Source organism: Haliotis rubra, unplaced genomic scaffold (assembly GCF_003918875.1).
Source record: "Haliotis rubra isolate DU_JTF1 unplaced genomic scaffold, ASM391887v1 Scf2228, whole genome shotgun sequence".
In the NCBI taxonomy this organism is placed as follows: Eukaryota; Metazoa; Mollusca; class Gastropoda; order Lepetellida; family Haliotidae; genus Haliotis; species Haliotis rubra.
In genome coordinates this window covers 13,607-39,424 of record NW_025766257.1, presented here as the reverse complement: position 1 = coordinate 39,424, position 25,818 = coordinate 13,607, and the positions used below count along the sequence as shown (strand labels likewise).

General features: G+C 39.0%; 3 long non-coding RNA genes across 3 annotated transcripts; 1 reads left to right on the top strand and 2 right to left on the bottom strand.

The window, feature by feature from the left end:
* Positions 1-1,728: 1,728 nt before the first annotated feature.
* LOC124277534 lies at positions 1,729-6,945 on the top strand. The gene is made up of 5 exons (XR_006898850.1): positions 1,729-1,762; positions 4,306-4,337; positions 5,410-5,546; positions 5,797-5,909; positions 6,129-6,945. It is a non-coding gene; the product is annotated as an uncharacterized LOC124277534 (long non-coding RNA).
* Positions 4,026-21,733, bottom strand: LOC124277536. Its single transcript, XR_006898852.1, has 3 exons — positions 21,722-21,733; positions 19,578-19,580; positions 4,026-4,142 (listed from the first exon to the last, which is right to left on the bottom strand). It is a non-coding gene; the product is annotated as an uncharacterized LOC124277536 (long non-coding RNA).
* LOC124277535 lies at positions 11,437-14,519 on the bottom strand. Its single transcript, XR_006898851.1, has 4 exons — positions 14,496-14,519; positions 13,207-13,343; positions 12,172-12,284; positions 11,437-11,960 (listed from the first exon to the last, which is right to left on the bottom strand). It is a non-coding gene; the product is annotated as an uncharacterized LOC124277535 (long non-coding RNA).
* Positions 21,734-25,818: the final 4,085 nt, after the last annotated feature.

Genomic DNA, 25,818 nt, shown 5'->3' with positions numbered 1-25,818 from the left:
TGTGTCATTTTGTATGTGTGATATCGTGATCGTTGGGTATATATCGTTATAACGTTATAACACTATACACTGTGTCATTTTGTATGTGTGATATCGTGATCGTTGGGTATATATGTTATAACGATATACACTGTGTCATTTTGTATGTGTGATATCGTGATCGTTGGGTATATATGTTATAACGATATACACTGTGTCATTTTGCATTTGTGATATCGTGATCGTTGGGTATATATGTTATAACGATATACACAGTGTCATTTTTTGTATGTGTGATATCGTGATCGTTGGGTATATATGTTATAACGATATACACTGTGTCATTTTGTATGTGTGATATCGTGATCGTTGGGTATATATGTTATAACGATATACACTGTGTCATTTTTGTATGTGTGATATCGTGATCGTTGGGTATATATGTTATAACGATATACACTGTGTCATTTTGTATGTGTGATATCGTGATCGTTGGGTATATATGTTATAACGATATACACTGTGTCATTTTGTATGTGTGATATCGTGATCGTTGGGTATATATGTTATAACGATATACACTGTGTCATTTTGTATGTGTGATATCGTGATCGTTGGGTATATATGTTATAACGATATACACTGTGTCATTTTGTATGTGTGATATCGTGATCGTTGGGTATATATGTTATAACGATATACACTGTGTCATTTTGTATGTGTGATATCGTGATCGTTGGGTATATATGTTATAACGATATACACTGTGTCATTTTGTATGTGTGATATCGTGATCGTTGGGTATATATGTTATAACGATATACACAGTGTCATTTTGTATGTGTGATATCGTGATCGTTGGGTATATATATGCGATAACGATATACAGTATGTCATTTGTATGCATATCGTGATCATTTTGTATGCATATATGTGATCGTTGGGTATAACGATATACACTGTGTCATTTTGTCCATAGTGTGTCACATGTAAAACCAACATGATGTTTCAAAACCAGATAATACAGAGAATATTTCGATTCACGCTGTAACTTTTAAGTGACTTGTGATATAAGTTCTGAGCGCTGCCAATTTTCATCCTGAATTTTTATACTGTCCGTTGTTCTGTTGTGATAGAATATTGTAAATCCTGGTACATACAATCTAATTGTCTAATTGTGTTGCAAACAATAGCATATCATAGTTCTCCAGCATTTGTCTAAGAGGGATATAGTGGGGCAGAGCCATATCACATCCCTTCAGTGCTGACATGTAAATGCACCTAGAATGGGTGGTAGAAAATATAGAAAATTATTTTGATTTGATTTGCCGTTTGTTTTATCTCTGCTCTCCCATGAAAATGTTCCTCAATGTTTATACACGTTATTGATGACCTTGACATATGTCACATATCTCCACGGATGTGAAATTACGTGCACGTAAACAGTTAAACGGGCACTTTAACCCACGCACTATCGTTCCTCAAGATTATAAACCTAAATATGACCAGCTACCACTGATCAAACACACAAAGTCCGTGCTGCTACCTCCCTCAATTCCAAGCCATAGAATCAGAACCACTACAGATTGGTTTTACCGCATAAGCACCCGGATTCAAGGCCACTGACTTAGACCTACTACGATTGGTCAACCGCATAAATCCGTGGGTGGATAACGGAACTTCATACCCGGATTCAAGCGATTATAAATCTTGCTGGAGACATGTGTTTCGCTACTCCCCAGCTCTGACACAACAGACAAGATACGACGATCAACAAACTTTGGTAAGTATGATTCTTCTTCAGCTTTGTCCTTACGCTCATTTAATCAGTCCCTTAGAGTTGTGTTTGTAATCAACATTGTTGAATTTAAAAAATGTGAATTGAAAAGTCTGTATTTTACACACAAAAATATAGCCATCTATTAGAGTTATTAGTATTTTTTGTGTAATACCAAAGTGTCCTATGTCATCTTTAAAGTCCATTTGCGCCGTAATTCATAATCCTTATCAGACTTAAAACAACAAGCAGCTGAGTGTAGCTGGAGTGTAGCTGAGTGCAGCTGAGTGTAGCTGAGTGTAGCTGGAGTGTAGCCAAGTGTAGCCAAAGTAAAGTTAAATAACAAGTAACTAAGTGTACCTTTTATGTGCAATGATAATGAAATATTAGGGTGACCGGAATCTAGAAACATAACATGATCACTACCAGTAGTAGAAACAATGTTCAATGTTGTCAAATGTAATCTTGTAAAATATAATTTTGTGTAAATATAATTTACTTTAATGAAAGTATGGGGCAAGAAATTGATTTGCAACTACATGACCCTTACTTAGTTTGAAATGATGGAAAGTTGTTCTTGAAAATTGGAATATTTTTCTCGTTGCTTCCATTATATTCTCGTTACTTCAAGTTTCTTTCCAAAATCTGGAACTAACCAGAAAATAATCGAAATACCGGGAAAATAATGGAAGCAACGAAAAATACACGAAAGATGAAGTTTTAAAGAAACTCGAAACAACTAGAAAAATAATAGTGGAAGCAACGAGATATTTCTATTGCAAAACATAATTCATGCTGCAAAAGTGGCAACGTTCGGCTTCATTTCTTGCCATATTGAGGTGCGTGGAAACAAACGATACAATTCTGTAACTCTGCCCAGGGAACCGGGCTGACTCGTGAACCGCCTCCAGATGAAGTAAATGGGACGTATATATACATACAAGGTGCTTAAGTTCACAACAGCCACATATGTAAAACATATATTCACAACATGATTTTTTGATTACTTGATTGTGTGGCCCTGACTCGATGACTTGCAATATAGCTTGAATATTGCTGAGTGCGGTGTTCAAAAAGTGTGCAATAAAAAGTTACAACATTGCGTCATGAATCCTATTCAGTTGGAGGCTTTGGTAAAACTCCGCAAACAACGTTTTGAAAAATGCACGATTCACACGAAGTTTTTGTACAGCTGCGGTGTTATCGGGACCATGCTGAGTTTTGGTGAATGTTTTCTGCTTGGTTCCAAACCTGTACCGGCGATTCTTTTCTTTTTTATATACAATTACTTTAAAAGTGATAAGTTTCTTTTGCCCGGTAGTTTATATGTCACTGAACAGCAGAACTATGACAATAAACATACAAATTGTGTATGATAACCGTGTGTACCATAAAAATAGTTACAACATTGCGTCCAGAATCCTATTACCTAGCAGACTCTTCACATTATATGTGTTTAGGCATTCTCTTACAATGCAAGTTATTAGTGTTAACACTCAGTCATTAACAGCTGTAGGCGATCTAACTAAATGTATGTTGTATAGTTAATGAGCAGTGTTGTGTAAAATGTAACACAACATTTACACACTAAACACGTATTGTTTCAGTGTATGTCTCCTGGTTCCTCTAACCCAATATATTCAGAAGTAATATATTACAAAGATGTGCCATGACAACAGAACGAAGCCTCTCACTGGCTGAAATGTAGATATTGTCTGATATTGCTCAGTGCGTATGTCTTGTGGAACTCTGTGTACAGAACCATACTTTAAGAGAGCCTGAGTTACCATGACAATTGGCCCAGTAAACATGAAAGTTGGTATTGTGTGTGAACATACTAAATAAAAGGTTGGTTAGGCTGGAATCTGAAAGATATTTTACCACTGATAGTGAAACCGAAATAGGTTCCAATGTTCTTATCCATCATTTGATAATATTTGCAAATGATACACAACCTGAATCATGAGATCTAACTCATGAAAACCTTGTCCTATATTTGCATGCATTAAACCTCGTACTTGTCTATCAATACCATAGAGCCGTTCTGGAAATCTGATGTCCAACAGTCAATGCATTGACAGTTGCGTGCTTGACGTTCTAGAAGTTGGTCAGAAAATGAAAAAACATGCAACTTTATGGGTAAGAACCAGGGCCCTTACTCTCGAAACGTTCGTATCCCTAAGAATTCTTAACTTTGATCGTAGTCAGTTTGTACAGAATGGGCTTAAGAAGTTCGTAAGGCTACGAACGTTTCGAGAATAGCTAGCCAGGGCCCTTATTCTTGAAACGTTTGTAGCCCTAAGAATTCTTAACTTTGATCGTAGCCAATGTGTAAAAATAAGCTTAAGAAGTTCGTACGGCTTCGAACGTTTCGAGAATAGCTAGCCTGGTCAGAACCAAAAGTTATTATCGATGGTTTTCTTATTACATTGACATCCCCACGAGAGGGTTTGAGCAAGGGTTATTCTGGTGCTCACCCCATGTATGTTGGACTCCATGTGTCATTTACCTTTTTGACACGTGGTAATTATATCATGTTTCTTTTTCAGGTTTGAAAGTTCCAGATATCTGCAGCAACATGGTATGGTTGGATCCCTAATCTTAAACTAGCAACATCTAAGTTGTGTTTCTGCAAAAACGCTGAATTGTCCATTTTTTTCTTCATTTCATTCTCTGTGTGTTTCCCATCTCCCTCGCGCCAGCTATGAATTCCGATATAAAACAGTAAAAGGTTTCTGATCTCTATTTTCCCCTCCATTGTGAAAGTGTATGCGATGATGTGATTAAAAACACTTACATAAAAAGAAAATATCAGCTGGATCTTTCTTCATCTGCATCTATTAAAAATGAATTCGAGGCAAAAGACTTCATCAAGATAATTATATTAATTTAAAGACTTAATTGTCAGGTACACAATTAGGACAATCAAGTTTGATGCATTTTTTACTTTTATTTCATTTTACATATTTATTTTTTATTTTTATTAATTGGTGGGGGGGGGGGGATTCTCTTACTGCTTCAAGTTGGAAATGAGAATTACAAAAAGAACGCATGATCTTGTTTACTTTAACACCCAAAGGAAGAACAAGGGTGTCGTTTACAGACATTTTGTTTAACAGTAAGGTGTCAATTTTCAGAGTTAACACCTTCAATAAAATTACCAAAGAACAATAACCGTTATTCATTGGGTGAGTGGGTATGGTTTTACGCGGGTTTTAGCTATTCTAGCAATATCACGGCGGACACCAGAAATGGGCTTTACACATTGTACCCATGTGGGAATCGAACCCAGGTCTTCAGCGTGACGAGCGGACGCTTTAACCACTGGACTACTCCACCGCCCATTTATTTATATAAGAGCCATCACCTTAAGATCATTTGCTGTGAAAACCATCTCTTTGCTTTGTCTAATTTGAAAAATTGCTGAAAACTTCAGCTACAAATGATGAGCTCCAGTGATCACTTGAGTGAGGATTCAGAATACATGTTGGTAAATATTCAAAGTTATGCCACAACTAAAGGTAAAATACACGAATCTTGACCCAGGAGCTAAGAGTATGGCTAAAAGTGTGAACGTTGATAACTTAAATGAGTATGGACAGTTTTGTACTTGACAATAGCGATGTCTATCGATACCTGCTTTCTCATTTCAGAGCGTTCAACCAGAAATAAAAGTTGTCTTGTACAGCAATACCAACCTCACTGGCGACTGTGTACCAGTCTCTGCAGACATACCCGATTTGACAATCTTTAAGAACAGGGCTCAGTCAGCCATTGTAATCCATGGAAGGTAAGTATATATATATATATCACACAAATTAACCCATAATGTCCCACGATATATTCTGACCATCAGTTGGATGTGGCTAATGAGTGATGCTACTGCAAGGTACACAAACAGAATCAGAACATCGCTGGGCTAGGTGATTATAGGGCAAATAATGAACCCGGACATAACCTGTAGTGTATTGAATGCTCATCGTTGAAACTCTTTCACATTAAGATGTTCTGAAGTTTTCTACCGTTTTAAATTCTTCCAGATGGGAGCTGAAAAGCGCTGCGGGGAATACATACCCTCTTGTCGAGACAGTCGGAAAGTATACTGACTTAGGTACTTTCAAACAACAGGCCATGTCCATCACCCGTGTATAAGGTATATATGTATTTTTTTCTATAACAAAAGCGCAAAGCAGAAGGTTATATCGCTTTGATTTACAAAACGTGCCTTTGTCTAGGTCCATGAAACTGGAACTGTGTACAATTTACTGCCTTCAACCATAATCTAGACATATGTTCTTGCTTCAATACGGTCCATATACTGATACATGAATCCAGTCGCTGATTCACTGGGTGTCCGATGTTTATTTTGCAGGCGCCGTTGACATGAAGGAGACCCTCCCGACAAAAGGACATACCAGCCACCTGCATTTCTGCACTTTCCTGTACTCTTAATTTTCCTTTACTCCAGATTATTATGCTTTTAATGTCTAACGTTTAGCTATGCTTAAGTGGGTTTGCTTGAGGTGGGGATAGGAATCGACGTAGGTTGTAAGTGTGTGGTTATTACAGTGTTCAGAGACACAGGGTGTACTCTCACTGCCTCTTTTGGACAGTTTTGTAAGTCAAAATCACGAATGGTCATACTACCTACAGATAAACTCGACAGAGCAATTACATCATCTCAATCCCAACAATGATGTCTTTAATTTCACAGTAAAATGATTATTAAAAAACGATGCAGAAAATTATTGCTCCTTTCTATTCTGTAGTGCTCGGTGTAACGTTAACTTTTCCACCTGTGCGCTTTGCTTCACATATACTATGATTCGTTTTGAACAATGAAAGCTAAAAAGATGAAGGTCACATTGCGTTGTTGAAATTAAGTCTTAAATTGAAGAAGTTGTATTGATATTTGAACATGCGTAGAGCAAAATTAGGAACAGTCAATTTTCAAGCGCTCGCTACTCTTTTGATGATGAATTTTCTGCCCTCAGTGTTGTACATTATGTTATTTGACACTATACAGAGTAAAGAAATAATAGACAAAAGTGGGGAAAATTGTGATTCCTTTCGTTGTTGAAAATAAACATTTGATGAAATTTTTACATTTCTTGCGTGTTTGTATTCGTGCACATGAGGTATGACCGTGTCTTTGTCTGTTGCAAATAAACACAAATCTTGGATTTCCAGCTACGTGTATGTCATTGTTTGTGTGTCATTTTAAGCCGCGCTCAGCAATATTCCCTCCTTATTATGGCAGTCAGTAAATATTTGTGTCGGGACCGGACAATTTCCGTGCATCTTTGAAACAGACGTAAAATATTTATCTTCCTGGCTTAGAAGCGTTTGAGAAAGAGACTTTGAAATCTTCTCTCAGTAGGAAATACAAAGAGTGCAAGTTTCTTCCACTGAAACATACAGAGTACTTTTGTGGATTGACTTTTCATCATATATCACATTCATGTATGTGGATTGTACTCAAATATAAAAATGTCTCAAGCGAGGTACTCTTTATAGAATGACAATGACAATAATACTTTATTACCCACAGGAGGGAATTCTTTTTACATTTGAAAGTATAGAATAATATACGATGCATGACACGTATAGCAATATAAGACATAAGACAGACATAACACATACATGTACATAGAACATACAGTTCGCTGAGGTAAAACAAAATCTAACAATTATTTAGGAGTCTAATACTAGATGGTACAAAAGAGTTTTTAAATCTATTAATTTTAAAACGTGGCACTGAGTATCGCCGGCCGGATGGTAAGAGGGCATATTCTAGAAATAAGACATGGGTATCCATACCCTTGGGCTGGAGGTACTGTCTGTAGAAAATCTTTGTTTTAATTGAATATCACTGACACAGGGGAATAATTTGGAGAAAGTCCCAGCTGAGAGGTTATACTGCTGAATGCACTGAAACAGCATTACGTTAACTCAGATCTTATAGGTGTGGAGTGTGTCCAAATATAAATCATATTTATACCTGTAAACAATATTTACAATAAAGGGGAACTTTGCATTAAAATAGAACTACAAGCTTGGTCATTGCTTAATTCTGGTTTACAATGTCTACCAAAAACTACCGTGCTTATCATAGACATTTCCTGCAGATTATTTCTGGGAAAAGGACCTTTGCCATAGCATATCACAGGAACAGATGAAGTTTCTGTAGAATATCCAGGAGACAAGGAACCTTTATAAGAACACCCTAAAACTGGGCAACTTTTTATAGAATATCCCTTGGACATAGGAACTATCTATTGAATATGCCTCGCATAATGAAACATTCTAGGAGAACTTTTTTATAGAACATGCCTGGAACAGGTGAACTTTCCATACTATATCCCAGGGAAGTTTTTTGAAAACACGGACTAGGGAACCTTCTAAAGAATATCCCAGGCAAAGGATGCTTGATATAGAATATAAACTAACGGGCAAAAGAAACGATATCAAGTCGAAATCACTGTCATTACAAAACGACAAACCACCATTGTGAAAAAGGACAGTGAATTTTAATAACAGGTGGGTGGGCAACATCGGAGTAGCAATAATAAAAGTCCATTGAGTTACTGTAAAAATGAAGGAATGAAGTGTCCAGTATTCGATCACAGATGTAAACAAAACAACACACGTGGGCAGTGTCTGGTATGCCCACCGTGGGCATCAATGCAAGCCCTAACTCTACGACGTGCTGAGAACGTCAGAAGTCGTACACCTTGGGCAAGGATCCTTCGCCATTCCACTTGAAGGGCTTGGGCAAGCTGGCGTCGGTTTCCAGGAACAACGGTTATAGCACGAATCCATATGGTCCCACAGGTGTTTAATTGGTGACATGTCAGGTGACCTGGGGGCCAAGGAAGTACGTTGACGTTGTTTCTCTGTAGAAAATCCATGACAATACGTGCTGTATGGGGACGGGCGTTGTCCTGCTGGAACATGATCCGGTTACGGCGTTGACGTAGGAATTGTAGCACAACCGGACGCGGAATTTGATCAATGTATCGTTGAGCAGTGAGATTACCATCCACCACAACAAGATCTGCCTTCATATCGTCACATATGCAGCCCCTAACCACGACACCGCTGCCATCAAACGGTTCCACTTCCTATACACAGAAAACTTTCTCCACGGAGTCTGTAGACACCAGCCCTGCAATCATTCCCGAACAGCTGGGGGACGATGTTCCTTTCGCCTGAGAACATCACTCCCTGTCACTGTCTGTTTTGATACTGGCGAACTATGTGTGCCCATCGAAAACGTTGACGTCGATGTTGAAGCGTCAGCCGTACACCACGGTAGGATCTGTAGGCACAGATACCGTATTGTCGGAGTCGTCAAGCTGCTATTCGTCGACTGATAGGATGTCGAAGCCCATTCGCTGCTGATGACGTCACAGGTAGGAAACGGTTTCTCAGATGCAGGATACGTAAGTAGCAGTCTTCGTTGGGGTGGGGGTGGGGTGGGGGTGTGGGTGACACGAGGTCCTACACTTATGGGCCTGTCTACTGTCCGTCCTGTTTGCCTGTAGCGGGTGATCAGCCTCGTGATGACAGCACAAGGCCCCATCTGTACCATTCCAATGGCTCGATCTCTGGATTACTGCGATAATCAGGGCATGGTCGCTAAAGTTGACTTGAAGGTCTGATGTCGAGGAAGGTTTGCGTGCATGCTCATAACCCAAAGATGCACGTCCGTTCACGAAAGATTTTCGTGTTTTAAGCTCATAACTACCTACAAAATTTGAGTTCGAATTATCAAAATATATTTTGATATCGTTTCTGTTGCTCGTTAGTTAAGTACGGGACGGGAATTTATATAAGTCCATCCCTCTGCCCGAGGAACTGTCTACAAACCGAATGTCGAACCTCATTTCGGAGGAAGTGAAGACTCCACAAAGACTGCAGCCTTACGCATTACCTAGAGTGTCAGAAGGGCTGTGTTCCTGATAGCATGCAGCCCAGACGCCTTATGGGACTTCTCCCGGGAAGCGCTGCCTAGCCAAACCCACCAAAAACCTTTCGGGGGATGTAAAGGTCTGCAGCCTTATGCATTAACTAGAGTGCCAGAAGGCCTGTCTCCTTGACAGCAAATCCGAATACTCTCCCAATTTCAGTCAAGAGATTAGGTGGTACCAAACCTATGGCACCAAGAACATCGAGGAGTTGGACATCGTTAGGATGAGAAAGCCACAATAACTCGGTGCGCCTATTGGCTGCAAGAGTTGTATACTCCCCAGGGAGTTGAGATTGATAATACGATGTGCCGTTTAGATGACATCAAATGTTCGAGGGGAAAAAGTACCAGCGCCTTTTTAGCATGCACTAGTTGCCTGGATATGTGCGCTATGTAGATATCCTATAATAATAACTTGGAACTTAAGATGCAAGCGAGGCATTTCAAAGGGAGGCCCGCATATTTGCCATGATGTAAATAGTTTCTATTGGTATAGTAAAAAGGTTGGGTTTGTTGGTTTTGAGAACTTTGTAATTGTCATTTTTCCATGACGACACAGACAACTGAGTCACAACCACAAACATGGCGAAGGTGGGTAGAAAAGGACGACCCACCCCATCGTGTTAAGATACTGTGTTTGTGGTATTGCTGGGCGTGCACTGAGTAGGTGTTAGAAAGTCTCATTATATTTATTACAATTGGACGTAAAGTGGTGGGAAATAACAAGGCCAAAATAGCACTGAAATCCACACTGCACGGGGCTGGTGTAAGTATAATGGACATTATTACCCCGAAAAAAAAAACTGCTTATGAGGCGCTAGAAGGTTAATAGTCATATGACGTTTTCTGCTGGGAGAATAGCAGCAATTTTGACCAAACACACTTGCCTAAGGTCAGACCAAACACCTACATACACAAGACCACACATCATTATAACATAAAGTTTATCCACAGACGCATATGTTACAGACAGATTGTGAAATCACTCATTTCGTGAAATGACTAAAAATTTCGGTCATTTCGTAAAATGAATAAGATGTCGCCAGTCTGTAGTCTTGTTATCACTCATCTGGTGGAACGACATTAGTCACATAGTTGTTAATTGTACCAGCTCTAGAGTTGTGTACCTTTAAACGGAGAAGATCCGGGTTAGAATTGGTCTTCACCAACCCATGCTTTTTGTAATAGGGGCGACTAACGGAATCGGGTGGTCAGGCTCGCTGACTTGGTTGACGCATGTCATCGTATTCCAAATGCGTGGATAGCGCTCATGATGTTGATCATTGCATTGTCTGGTCATGACTCAAGTACTTACTGACAGCCGCAATGTGGATGGCATATTGCTGAGTGCGGTGTTGAACAAAAAAACAAACAATGACACACACGTAGTTGGAAGTCCCAGATTTGTGTTCATTTGTAACAGACAAAGACACCGTCATACTTCATGTGCACATATACAAACACACAAGAAACGTTCAATTTCATCAAATGTTTATTTTCAACAACGAAAGGAGTCACAGTTTGTCTCGGTTTTTTTCCCATTCCTTACTGACTCTATATAGAGTCAAATAACATAATTATACGCCAAGCTACGTACTTGGACAAAACTCAGGGCAGAAAATTCATCATAAAATATGAAGCGAGTTAAAAGCGGACTGCTCCTTATCTAGCCTGATACATTTCAAATATCATTACAGCTACTCCAACTTGAGGCATAATGTCAACAATGTGACCTTCATCCTGTTAGCATTCATTGTTCAGAATGAACATAGCTTTTGTGAAGCAATTGCACAGGTGGTAAAGTTAATGTTACACCAAGAACTTCAGAATAGAAATGAGCAATAATTTTCTGCATCGTATTTATTTATAATCATTTTACTGTAAAATTAAAGCCAAAATTGTTGGATTAAGATGATGTAATTGCTCTGTCGAGTTAGTTTATCTGTAGATATTATGACCATTCGTGATTTTGACTTGAACTGTACCAAGAGGCAGTGAGAGTAAACCCATTTGTCTCTGAACACTGTAATAACCACACACTTACAACCTACGTCGATTCCTATCCCCACCTTAAGCAAACCCACTTAAGCATAGCTAAACATTAGACATTAAAAGCATAATAATCTGGAGTAAAGGAACATCAAGAGTACAGGAAAGTGCAGAGGAAAATGCAGAAATGCAGGTGGCTGGTATGTCCCTTTGTCGGGAGGGTCTCCTTCATGGCAACGGCGCCTGCAAAATAAACATCGGACACCCAGTGAATAAGCGTTTGGATTGATTATATCAATATAACCTTCAGGGCCTAGATTTTCGAAGCTCTCTTACCGCTAAGGTAGTCGTAATTTAATGTTAATGTATGGCACTTACGACTATCTTAGCGCTAAGAGAGTTTCGAAATCTACACCCTGCTGTAAGCTTTTTTTATAGAAGAAAATATATATACCTTATACTCGGGTGATGGAGACGGCCTTTTGTTTGAAAGTACCAAGGTCAGAATATGTTCCGGTACCCTCCGAAAGAGAATATGTGTGTCCCGAAGCGCTTGCTAGCTGCCAACTAGAAGAAATTAAAACGGTAGAAAACTTCAGAACATCATTTTGCTTCCTTGATGAACAGTCGGCAAATTAATTCATCTGGGTGAAGATTACCTGTGTGGCACTTGATTGTTTGTTATGTCCATCTATGGCGCATGTGTGCAGCAAGGCGTAACTCATTGATCAGGGCTAAATCATTAACACCTTTGATTAACCTTATTAGATAGCAATAACACCAATGATTTAGTACTATTCACGTAAGTATTTATAAAGACGAGAAACAGAACAATGTTCATGCATTTACTACATTACATTGATAAACATCTATCAATCTCAACTGAGTTTGAATACCATATAAACAAAAAATACTGAAGTTTACTCATTAAATAACTTGAGAAATATTGTTCAAAATGTAAATATTGGAAAATGAAATATTGTTCAGGTATGACTGAATGTCTTTCTCACACATGCTGTACTCCACACATGAGTTCACACCTCACTACAGCTAATTAACTGAAATAGTGAGCTGTCCCTGTGTGAAGGAAAACCACTTGCTTGATAACGGTGCTAGTACCTACACCGAAACATCGCACTCATTGCAATAAAGAAGTTGACTATCCATAGAACTTGTTTTTCCTTCATCTATACAACTTTTAAAATGCCTCTAAAAGAAATTGTCCCTGTGTGGTACATGCCCTCCACACAATTTCCCTGTGTGGCACTTGTAATCAGTTATGTGTGACAGACTCAAGTGCCACACAGGGTAACCACCACTACGGGCTATGTCCGGGTTCAATACTTGCCCTATACTTAACCTAGCTCCTGTTTCTGTTGGTGTAGAAGGCAGTAGCATCACTCATCGGCCACATCCAACTGATGGTCAGTATATATTGTGGGACATTATGGGTTACTTTGTGTGATAATATATATAAATATATACTTACCTTCCATGGACTACAATGGCTGACTGAGCCCTGTTCTTGAAGATGTTCAAATCCGCTATGTCTTTAGATACTGGTAAACAGTCGCCAGTGAGGTTGGCATTGCTGTACAAGATAACGTTTATTTGTGGTTGAATGCTCTGAAATGATAAAACAGGTATAGATAGATCAAAACGTCGCCATTGCCAGTTAGAAATATGTCCATACATCATTACGTCACTGGATTTCCGGGTCCAGATTCGGGTATTTACCTTTTGTTGTGACATAGCTTCGACTATTTACCAACACGTATTCTGAATATAAGAAAGGTAAGATACGTTAAGGATGACAACTTCTTTATTACATTATGATTCGACGTTTCGGTATAAGTTGTTATTATTCATCAGTTTCTGAAATGTGAATCAAAAAGATGTATTCTGAATCCTTCCTCCAGACATTACCGAGCTCATCATCTGTAGCTACAGTTAGGAGCAATTACATTTAGTCTTTTCTGTTGCCTGCTTTGTTTTCCAAATTACACAAAAAGCAGATGGTTTTCACAGACTAATATCTTAAGGGGCGCGGGGTAGTCTAATGGTTAAAGCGTCCGCTCGTCACTCCGAAGACCCGGTTCGATTCCCCACCCGGTACAAAGTTTGAAGCCCATTTCTGGTGTCCCATGCGGTAATATTTTTATGTCATTATAAAAGCAGCGTATAAATACACACTCACTCAAATGAATAAAAGCAACAACACCTATTTTCATTCAGTGTGTTAACGCTGAAAACTGCCACCTTACTGCTAAACAACATGTCTGTAAACCCCGCTCTTGATAAGCTGTAGGGTGATTACATGAGCAAGACCATCTGTATTCTTGTGTTTTTCATTTCCAACTTGAAAAAACAAGAGAGCGGACGGGCCAAGAAAATATATAAGTGATAAATAATACAAACTGTTTAGCACTAATGCTGTACCTTACTTTATATTCAATGTTTGAATTAATTTATTACGTATACCGTGTCTCTTTGCCTCCGAAACAGTGTTTAATATATGTAGATGAAGAAAGATAAATTTGATATTTCTGTTGTATGCAAGGGTAAGAGTGTACTATTTTTTATCGCATCACGCATTCAATTCCACAGTGGAGGGGCCAATTGAGATCAGAAAACGTTTTACTATTTTATGTCAGAACTTTGGGCTGTCGCGAGGAGGAATAGGAAATACTGAGAAAAAATATAATAAAATGGACAATTGAACGTTTTTGTAGCAATACAGTAGATGTTGCTAGTTTAAGATTAGGGATTCAACCATACCATGTTGCTGCAGATATCTGGAACTTTTAAACCTGGAAAAGAAACATAATATAATTACCACATGTCAAGTCAAGTCAAAGATGTTTATTGTACAAAAGGCCTCCGGCCCATATACATTGGAGTTATACATATACATTAAACATATGGTGCAATAAGTAGTAATTAGTGATCCAAACAGCAAATCATGATACAGGCAGTAAATGATGTACAAGTAGTGAAATAAGATGGACATACAACACTTTTTTATCAGATTGTTACGTTTAATAAGAGCATAATTGATATAGTACGACAGCTTTATTATTACATGCTGGTCAGTTGATGTAAGAAGTAGTTTAAATGCTAATGTAGGTGGCTTACGTAGATAATATTCAGCTATATATTTCGTACGCAAATCTTTATACAAAGGACATACAAGCAAAAAAATGGATTTCATTTTCCACATCTATATTACACAATGGGCACATTCTCTTGCATCGTTCAATATAAAAACGTCTTCCTTCGTTTACCATTATGTTGATCAAACCTAACCTAAAACGTATAAATGGATACCTTAATTTCTTTGATGTTAAAAACGACAGATATTTCTCCGGCTGGAGTAGTGATTTGTATATTCTATAAGAGTCGTACCGTGAACTATTATGTATTACTGAATGCCATTCTTGATTAAACATATTCTTTCTCGAAACTGAGTTAAAAACAAACTCAAGAAGGTGAATGGCACGTGGAGTCCAATATACATGGAGTGAGCACCAGAGTAACCCTTCCTCAAACCCTCTCGTGGGGATGTCAATGTCGTGTTGGACAACGGATTTCCAGAACGGCTCTAGGGTATTGATAGACATGTACGAGGTTTAATGCATGCAAATATAGGGCAAGGTTTTCATTAGTTAAATCTCATGAGTCAGGTTGTGTATCATTTGCAAATATTATCAAATGATGGATAAGAACATTGGAACCTATTTGGGTTTCACTATCAGTAGTAAAATATCTTTCAGATTCCAGCCTAACCAACCTCTTGTTTAGTATGTTCAAACACAATACCAACTTTCATGTTAACTGAGCCAATTGTCATGGTAACTCAGGCTCTCTTAAAGTATGGTTCTGTACACAGAGTTCCACAAGACATACGCACTGAGCAATATCAGACAATATCTACATTTCAGCCAATGAGAAGCTTCGTTCTGTTGTCATGGCACATCTTTGTAATATATTACTTCTGGATATATTGGGTTAGAGGAACCAAGATACATACACTGAAACAACGACATACATTTAGTTAGATCGCCTACAGCTGTTAATGACTAAGTGTTAACACTAATAATTTGCATTGTAAGAGAATGCGAAAAGATATATAATGTGAAAAGCCTTCTAGGTAATAGGATTATGGACGCAATGTTGTAACTATTTTTTATGGTACACTCGGTTATCATACACAATTTGTATGTTTATTGTCATAGTTCTGCTGTTCAGTGACATATAATCTACCGGGCAAAAGAAACTTATCACTTTTAAAGTAATTGTATAAAAAAAACAAAAGAACCGCCGGTACAGGTTTTGACCCAAACAGAAAACATTCACCAAAACTCAGCATGGTCCCGATAACAACGCAGCTGTCCAAAAACAGTAGTAAAATATCTTTCAGATTCCAGCCTAACCAATCTCTTATTTAGTATGTTCACACACAAAACCAACTTTCATGTTAACTGAGCCAATTGTGCTAATGTTTAAATATGTTGTGTTTGCATTTTACACACAACACTGCTCATGAACTATACGACATACGTTTAGTTAGATCGCCTACATCTGTTAATGACTGAGTGTTAACACTGACAACTTGCACAGTAAAAGAGTGCTAAAACATATATAATGTGAAGAGACTGCTATGTTGTAACTTTTTTTGATGGCACACTAGGTTATTAAACACAGTTTATCTGTGTATTGTCATAGTTCTGCATTCAGTGACATATAAACTACCGGGCAAAAGAAACATCACTTTTAAAGTAATTTTATTAAAAAAAACAACGCTGGTGCAGGTTTGAACCCAAGCAGAAAACATTCCCCAAAACGCAACATGGTCCCTTTAACAACGCAGCTGCCCCAAAGTCTGCGAAAATCTGAATGACTGGGCATGGTCAATTCAGGAATGAAGCGTTGAGACCTTTTTGTGATGCCCTTTATTCGACAACAGCCAAGAGGGGTCATTTTGCAGCACAACAACACAAGGCGTCACACCGCCAGAATTGTTCGAGGATACCTGCACAACGTTAACCTCAACGAATTTCCTTGGCTAGAGCGTTCTCCAGACATGAACCCCATTGGATATACCTGGGATCATGTTGATCGTCATCTGAGGCAGCGTGTACCGCCTCCAGCGAACCGACAGGAACTTGAACAGACTCTATTGGACTTATAGAACATGATGCCTGCTGACGTCATCCGTTGACTGACGACGCCAATGAAGGGACGTGTGTTGGCGTGTAGGGTGGCCACACTAGCCATTTATGGCGTGTTCCCTCACACCTGGCCTGCTAGCCAGTGGCTAGTAAAAATCCAGTCGGGCCATTAAATCTCCACAGCCACTGGCCCGACTGGCTAGTGAATTTTCAAGGGGTCATTTTGTAAATGCATGTATATCACTCTCTCCGACTTGTTTAGTTATAATACACTTTTAAATCATGCAAGATTATGGCCTGATACAAATGTGCATTATATTAGCAGCTTACTGGTGAAACCCGTGTCTGCATTCAAATTTCGGGCCAGAAAATAATTTTGTGGGCAAGTAACTTTCAGGCATAGCTAGACAGTCTGCTTTGCAAAATTTGGAAACTATTTCGGACACTGCATATCTGCAATAGAATTCATTACATCGCAAAGTGAATTAGGGATATGATGAAGCATATCAATGATATCTTGAAAAGATTTGCTGATATCTTGAGGTAAACTTGAAATGTCATGAAATTAATGATATCTCAAACAGAGACTGTGTATTGAGAAATAACTGATTTCTTGAATTGTTTAAAGATGTCTTAAATTGAAATGAAGATATCGTTAATTGAATTGGATACATCTTGGAATGAATTAAAGATACCTTAAATTGAGATAGTTCCTTTCCTGAAATTTGTATTTTAGATATTAATAACTGATATATAGATATCTTCAAAATTATTACTGATATCTTTAAGTTGACTAAAGATATCAGTAAAGCCAGAAATGAAGATATTTATATTATTTCAAGATATCTTGAATTGAATTGTTTTATTGATAAATGAAACACATTTAGAGACAACACAAAATATTTTCTTGATATCTGAATAACATTTTACGATATCAGTAATTCTGTTTTGGATATCAGAAATTAAATAAAGATATCTTCAATTATTTAACGATATCTTAAAAACATTATTGATATCTTTAAACAGAATGCATATATCTTTAAAACAATTGAAGATATCTTTAATTTCTCATTAAATGTGAAAACTGCTTGCCATAGCATCGCACTTAAAGGACATGCCAGTGTTAATTGTTGAGATGCTGTGTTATACGTTGCGCAACAATGCTTTAACTCTTATGATTGTACCTGTAGTTTCAGTTAGGGTGAGTGAGTGAGTGAGTGAGTGATATTAGTGTTACGCCGCTTTTAGCAATATTCCAGCAATATCACGGCGGGGGACATTAGAAATGGGCTTCAAGCATTGTACCCATGTAGGGAATCGAACCCGGGTCTTCGACGTGACGAGCAAACACTTAACCATTAGGCTACCCCACCGCCCCAATTCAGTTAGGGGGTAGTGGTGTGATATATATTTAGACATAAAGATCATCTGTATTAGTGCAGAACTTTCTGGTATCTTGTTCTTGTGTATATAAGGGCGGCGAGTTATTACATGTATTACCTCATGATCATATCCTGGATATGTTCTGCCTTTCTCCCAAGTTGGACAATGGATTTCTGCTCGTGATTTTTCGACGTTTCAGGTTTGGTCAAGAATTCCCAATTTTACGAGTGATCCTCAGACCCCCAATCCTTGTCGTAAAAGGCGACAAATGTATCGGGTGTTCAGGCTCGTTGACTTGGTTGACACATGTCTTCGTATCTCATTTGCGTAGATCGATGCTCATGCTGTTGATCACTCAGTCTGGATTGTCTGGTCCAGACTCGATTATTTACAGGCTGCCATCATATAGCTGGAATAATGCTGAGTGTGGCGTAAAACTAAACTCACGCACTCACTCACTTAACAGGTGGTCTGATTGATTGTGGGTCACACATTGTTTGTTGGCATTGTATAGCACAAACATTTAGTTGCCTGTTTTAACAGAAATTTAATGCACTCGGTGTGACGCATTACATTTTAAAAAGGATTTTCCAAGCAATCTTCGAGTATATTATTAAAATAACAATAACATTCATTTTTCACTTAACATACACGTGTTTAAGATCAAAATATGTTTATCAAACTGATCCAGTATACATACCCATATTCAACCTGTATTCCAAAGGTCTCCGGTCAGGGGTTAAGCCGTTTCAGGGAAAGCCCATGAAATTGACACTGGATTTATTACTGTTTCTCTTATTCAAAAATAACAAAGACCAATTTGATCCAAATAGGGTTTTTTCTTTTCTTTTTTTTTGCAGTTCCCATTTAACCAATCAAACTTTCGTAATGAGCACGCATTCCCTTCGTTTTGTCCAAGCACGTTAATGCGACAAGAGCGGTGTGGTAGCCTAGTGGTTAAAGCGTTCGTTCGCCACGTCGAAAACCCAGGTTCGATTCCCCACATGGGTACACTATGTGAAGCCTATCTCTTGTTTTCCCCGTTGTGATATTGCTGTAACATTGCTAAAAACGGCGTAAAACCATACTCACTCACTTAATGCGACAAAGCGATATCCACAACATTTCACCAAAATGTCACATTGTCGCGCCGCCACATTGTCACGCTTGAAGTAATTACTACATAAAATCAATAATTAACAAAGCACGACAACGTGACAATGTCCCTTTTAGGATCCCATACATTGCCCAACTCGAAACAGGGTCGCAGTTTGTTTACTAACCTTGATAGAAATATGTTTACAACCAGCTGTGGGCGTCTTTGAAATATTCGGATGCATGGTTCACACATCTGCACAAACATGTGTCCTGGGATTTCCGAGCAACGTATACCTGTTCTTGTTGACTAAATGGGTCTTTTGTTCAGGCTCGGTGACTAATCCTGAAACCTCTCTGCCAAATAACTCAGCGTGAAACCAACATACAACAAAGACTTTATAGTTAATCAACACTAATAATATAGAGTCTAGGAGCAAGGGGGATTTTTGTATCGATGAAAGTCAAAAGGTTTGAAAATGTATTCTGAGGTATAACTGTCTTTTTGAACCTAAAACATTTAGTCTTACAAATCAAAGCTGTGGACTCGCGAAGATCCGGCTAAGTGTTGATCCTCTGCAACCCATGCTTGTCGTAAAAGGCGACTAACGGGATCGAGTGGTCAGGCTCGCTGACTTGGTTGACACATGTCATTGTAACCCAAATGCGTGGATCCATGCCCATGCTGTTGATCACTGGATTGTCTGGTCCAGACTCGATTGTTTACAGGTAGCCGACACATAGCTGGCGTAAAACAACAAACCAAACTGTGTCCATAGCCCACTCGGATGTGATGAAGCGATGACTCAGCATTTTGTTTCAAATTAATTGGTGCATCCTTTCAAAGGCGATTTTCCAACTACAAAAAATACTCAGTATTTGACCTAATGTGGTTGCAATATGAAGAAGAAAGATATATGCAACATTTCGCAAAATGAAATGTTTAACCGAGTTGTATGCAAAGTAATTGCATGTTGTTTATTCCTTCTATGCTTCCTGCATTATTGCAGTTCTCCGAGCTGAAGTTCATTGTAATGAATACAGTGCTTAAGGCTCATAAATTTATAAATGTGTAAGGAATTTAAATACATCTGTAAAGAGCATATGTACTTAAGGTAAGTGTTTTATGGAAGGGATACTATAATAAACCAGGTTTACAAAATAATGAGCGTTACTGTAAAATAAATAGTATGGCATTATACATTAGGTATAGAGTGAGGTGGGGGTGGAGCAGAATTTAGGAATCTGATTATGTCTAAAAACAATTAAGTTAACCAGTTCAATTATATTTTTGTATATCATATTTCCTTCAGCCTAAAAATATGACTGACCAGCAATACACAGTACTATTTGCTAATACATGTACAACTAATTATGTCGAGATGACACAACTTTATGGATGATCAACTTCTTTATGTTAACAATGGCGACGTTTCGGTATAGATTCTTATACCGTTTTCAAGCATATTGGGGAATGATGGGGTACACCAGTTTATATACAAGATACGATAAAGAGATAACAATAACAAGGGTGGGGAAACACCTAATTAACTTACATTACTTAATTATATTCCCTGATGTTGTTGTTATAAAATGAATTTCTTTAAATCTTCATTTATTTAAAAGACTTAATTGTTTCAAGATATGTTCAGAGTGAGACGGAAATTGTATCTCATTGGTCGGGTTAATGTGGACTCCTGGAAAGGACATTGTCACGTTGTCGCCCTAACAAAAACAAGCCAAAAGTGTCAAAATTTTTCGACGAAGACATGCCGAATCGTAGCGTTGTCGTCAATTGCTCCCCGATGTCGGGCGATGGCGTCACCATGCACAGATTTCCACAGGACCCCGCAGTTCGTGCTAAATGGGTTATATTTGTCACGATCTGAACACAAGTAAGATATCGTTTCAGGCTTCCACAACCCTCGTTTCGCACTACAGAATGGGACTGTAGGCAGAATGGGAAGACACCTCATATCCGAATGAAACTATGAACATTTCAGCTTACTAAACGGACGGCATTATAGTCAGCGTTTTACTGTCAACACATGATTTGTGTGTGTGAGCAGACTTCTCCATCCGTTGTGAACGTTCAGATTTCTCAGAACGCTTTCACAACTAGGCTGGCGACCCAACCGCCCCTATCATATCTAAGTATACGAGATGCGAGCATTTGTGCTTTGTAAACGAAGATAAGATCTTTCCATAAACATGAAATGTTTGTGTCGCTTTTCATGTTCATGAAGTTGAATCGTAATGAACAGGATTGCATATAAATGAGTATCACCTAAAGATGTCTGTACTGGACATCAAGATCAAATAATTTATATGCTACACGATCGGTTGGCCATGAACATTTTTATAATTACATAATTTTATTCCCTCATGGCAAAAATTAGAATAAAAACGTATCTCTCATGTTCAGCAGTTAACAAAGGCGACAAAACCTTTCCCATGATAATATTACAAATACTAAATGTCCGGATCGACTGCACTCTGTTTGTAAAACATGTTTTCAAAATACAAGGTGGGAGAATGTACAAAGATAGCTATATAATCACAAAGCCAATTAGATAGAATTCACTCTATGAAGATTTTTTCACATTTTTCTAGGCCACTGACAACCCAGACCATAAGCCTGACCACCCAATTCCATAAGCCTGACCACCCAATCCATAAGCCTGACCACCCAATTCATAAGCCCGACCACCCAATCCATAAGCCTGACCACTCAGTCCATAAGCCTGACCTCCCAGTTTGTAGTCTGATAACCCACTTCACACGTCTCCATAACTGACCACCCAATCCACACCCAACCACCCAATCTCCATCTTTGACCACCAAATCCATCGCGGCGGGGACGCAAGAAATGGGCTTCCCATACTGTACCCACTTTGGGAATCGAACCCGGGTCTTCAGCGTGCCGAGCGACCATCGTGAGTCCATGGTCTGTGGCTTGCAGGGAGACATCAAGGATAGGGAGTTGGTGGTCGGTCTCCGTTTCCAACGTGAACTTGATTCTAGGATGTTGGGCGTTGAGATGTTGTAGCAGGTGTGTCATAAGTCAACAGCCAACAGCACCCTGTCTGCATCGCCTATGTTTATCACCAAAGCTAATCACCACCTCACTGGCCTCATGGCTTGTATTGCATATCCAACCAGCGGATCACTGACCTCCCTTCTCCGTGTTTGTTCTGTATATTGCGGCGATGTGTAAATAATCAAGTCTGGACCAGACGATCTAGTGATCAACAACATCGATCTACGCAAATGTGATACAATGAAATGTGTCAACCAAGTCAGCAAGCCTGACTGCCCGATCCCGTTAGTCGCCTCTTACGACAAGCATGGGACACTGAAGGTCAGTTCTAACTTGGATCCTCACGGGTAGTACAGATACCAGCAAAGAAATGATTGACGACTTCATTTCAAATAATAATGTATGCATATTTAACGATGGATCGCCCACATATATACACCTGGTTAATCTAATCAGCATCAGGGGTTCCACAAGGCAGTATATATTTGTCCCTCACTTCGTTTAGCATAAGCATTTATCGTCTCTCAAAAGTATTAAATGACTCAGTAGAAGGGTCATTATTGTGAATGATATTAATGTCACATGTATCATAAAATATTTCATTCTGGAATGCATGGATGTGTGCGCGCGCGTGCGCGCGTGCGTGCGTGCGTGCGTGCGTGCGTGTACTTTCATAGTGCTTTAGCTAGCAAAGTGCTCTCATAAACCTGTGATATAAATGATCAAATGTAATTGTAATATTTGGAAAGGCTATAAATTGAATAAAATAAACTTACACACATTTATATGAAACAATGAAACGCCATTTCTATCGCGGCTTTTAACAATATTTCAGCAATATCACCCCTGGAAACAAAAGAAATAGGCTTCACACATTGTACCAACGTTGGGAACCGAACCTGGGTCTTCGCCGTGACGAGCTGTATTATATTCTTCAAAGGCATTTAGAAGTTGGTGTAGTAACACAAGACAAATCTTATGGATAACAACTACTTGATTTAATTTTCACAACGTTCCTGGGCTAGTTCTTGCCCTTCTTCAGGTGGATTATCATTATCCTTTGTGAACAATATTTCAACAATATCACCCTGGAAATAGGCTTCAAGTACCAACGTTGGCAAGAACCTGGGTCTTCGCCGTGAAAACCACTAGGCTACTTCATTTCCCATGACCTGCCAAATACTAGTAGCTAAAAGTTACATGGCAATTTTATTCGCATTGGCAAACGGCCCTCCAAACTGTATTATCACCAGGAAAAATTATACCGCTCAACAAGTGGCCGCTGCAATCCATGATATTGTTAAACCCTGACCGATCAACCTATGTTTTGACGACTGGCTGACTATCAGTTCTTGGTCCCTGTCAAATGACGTCATAGTGGTTCAGGTGCATGGGCTTACGGTTCATTCGGGAATTATCATTAATTATCTGGCTTTCGACTGGCAGATATTCTGGTCAAACATAGTCAACGGTTCACTCGACAACTGGCCGAATTCCCGCTTTAAATAGCGGTAATATTGGCTTTCTTGTTGGTGCTAACCTTAACAATTGCACTATTAAGTCTGTTGATGGACCAAAATCGAATACTGACAGAGTTTGACATGTTGTAGGCTATGGTATTGTCAAAGGTCAAGGTCGAATATCGTCACTTTCTGTTGTGACGTCACTTGAATTGTTCGATGACGTAATTGCATTCGGGCAGTCAACCCCGTCAGAAGTTGATTTGGGTAAACTTACAGTCAAATTTCTTCATTGTTTCCTTTTCTTTCAACACAAATTCCATGTATTTTAGCAATAATAACGGTAATGTTATTTTTGAGGGCATTATCATTTGCAGAAGCCCTCGGTCTTTTTCAGTTAATGGAAGACCTCGGGCTTCTGCAAATGATAATGGCCTCAAAAATAGCATTACCCTTATATTGCTGTATCTCACATCGGGTTTGGTGAGGCCCTTAACAAGTAAGGAGGACACCCATAAACGACAGTGACTAAACATTAACTGTTAAATAGACTCGTATTCGGTTGTGACATTTGGAATCTTGCTGCCACAATTACATAGGTGGACGTTTACTGCGTCACTTCCAGTGAACAGTACACCTGATGAAGTCACAATGACGTCACTTCCGGTCAGTCTCTTTTCCACTTTCAGGGACTTCTTTCCTTGAAGGATAATCTCTGCTCACCAATTTAAAGGCAATCTGCCATTTGAGGCATTGTTCACAAGAACCAGCCTCATGGCTGGAGTAAAAAGGTAACTCACTGTAAGGTATGCCTACAACCAAGTGTTACTCCTAATATATTCTTTGAGAACATGGCTGATCGAGCATCCAAGGCAGGTAACTATGTAACAAGGTCATAGAGTCCCATGTGGAGATTGGCTGACTGAGATTCGGAATTGTTTCCGTCTGAACCTTGTGAAGTCGTCAAAGGTATTCCCGGTTCAGTACTTCCAGTTTAGTGACCATCCGGAGATTCTTTGGAAGCAAGAAAAACGGATAATAAAACTCGGGTCAGGATCAGAAGGGTGAAACACATAACAGCCCTCTTGTCCAAGACTGAAAATGATGTCTGCTGGATGTGTTATTAAGAGGGCTGTTGTTGAGCTGTACGCAATATTGGTCCCTGATGACTTCAACGTTTAGTAATGATAATCATCCAGTTATCTGCATCTAGAGATACCAGCACAGGAATATCATTGCAAAGCCAGAGACCATATAATATGGTCTCTAGTACAACATAGCATAAGTGGTCTCCATATGTCTGTATAAGGAGAAGTCCATGCAGTGTCAGGTTGGATTCAGTCCCACTTCCCATCCTTCTTGCTCTGACATCCCTTCCCACAGCTCTTAGCATAGGTCATTGATTCTGTTTCTATTGTCCACTATGAGGTTAATGTTGTTATTCTGTCAATGTTATCATTGCCTTTATAAATATTGAACGAAACAGGAAACCTTTACTGTCTGTAAAGTTTGGTTTTACGCCGCTTTTACCAATATTCCAGCAACATCACGGTGGGGACACCAGAAATGGGCTTCACACATTGTGCCCATGTGGGGATTCGAACCCGGGTCTTCGGCGTGACGAGCCAACGCTTTAACCATAAGGCTACCCCACCGCCCCACTGTCTGAATCAGCATACATATGACTATTAAAGTTATGTGTAAATGGTAACTAACTTGTGAGTTCAAACATGTGGAAGACATGTAATCGAGGTGGGATTTTGACAAACCACTGACAACACCCCTGCCCATGACACTGCCATTTGTAAGTTAGCTTGGGATGGTACGGCCAGTTTGAATCTGTATTTCCCTAGACCATACCCTCCTATACTAGTGAGTGAGTATGGTTTTATGCCGTCTTTAGCAATTTTCCAGCAATATCACGGCAGGGGACACAAAAATGGACTTCACCT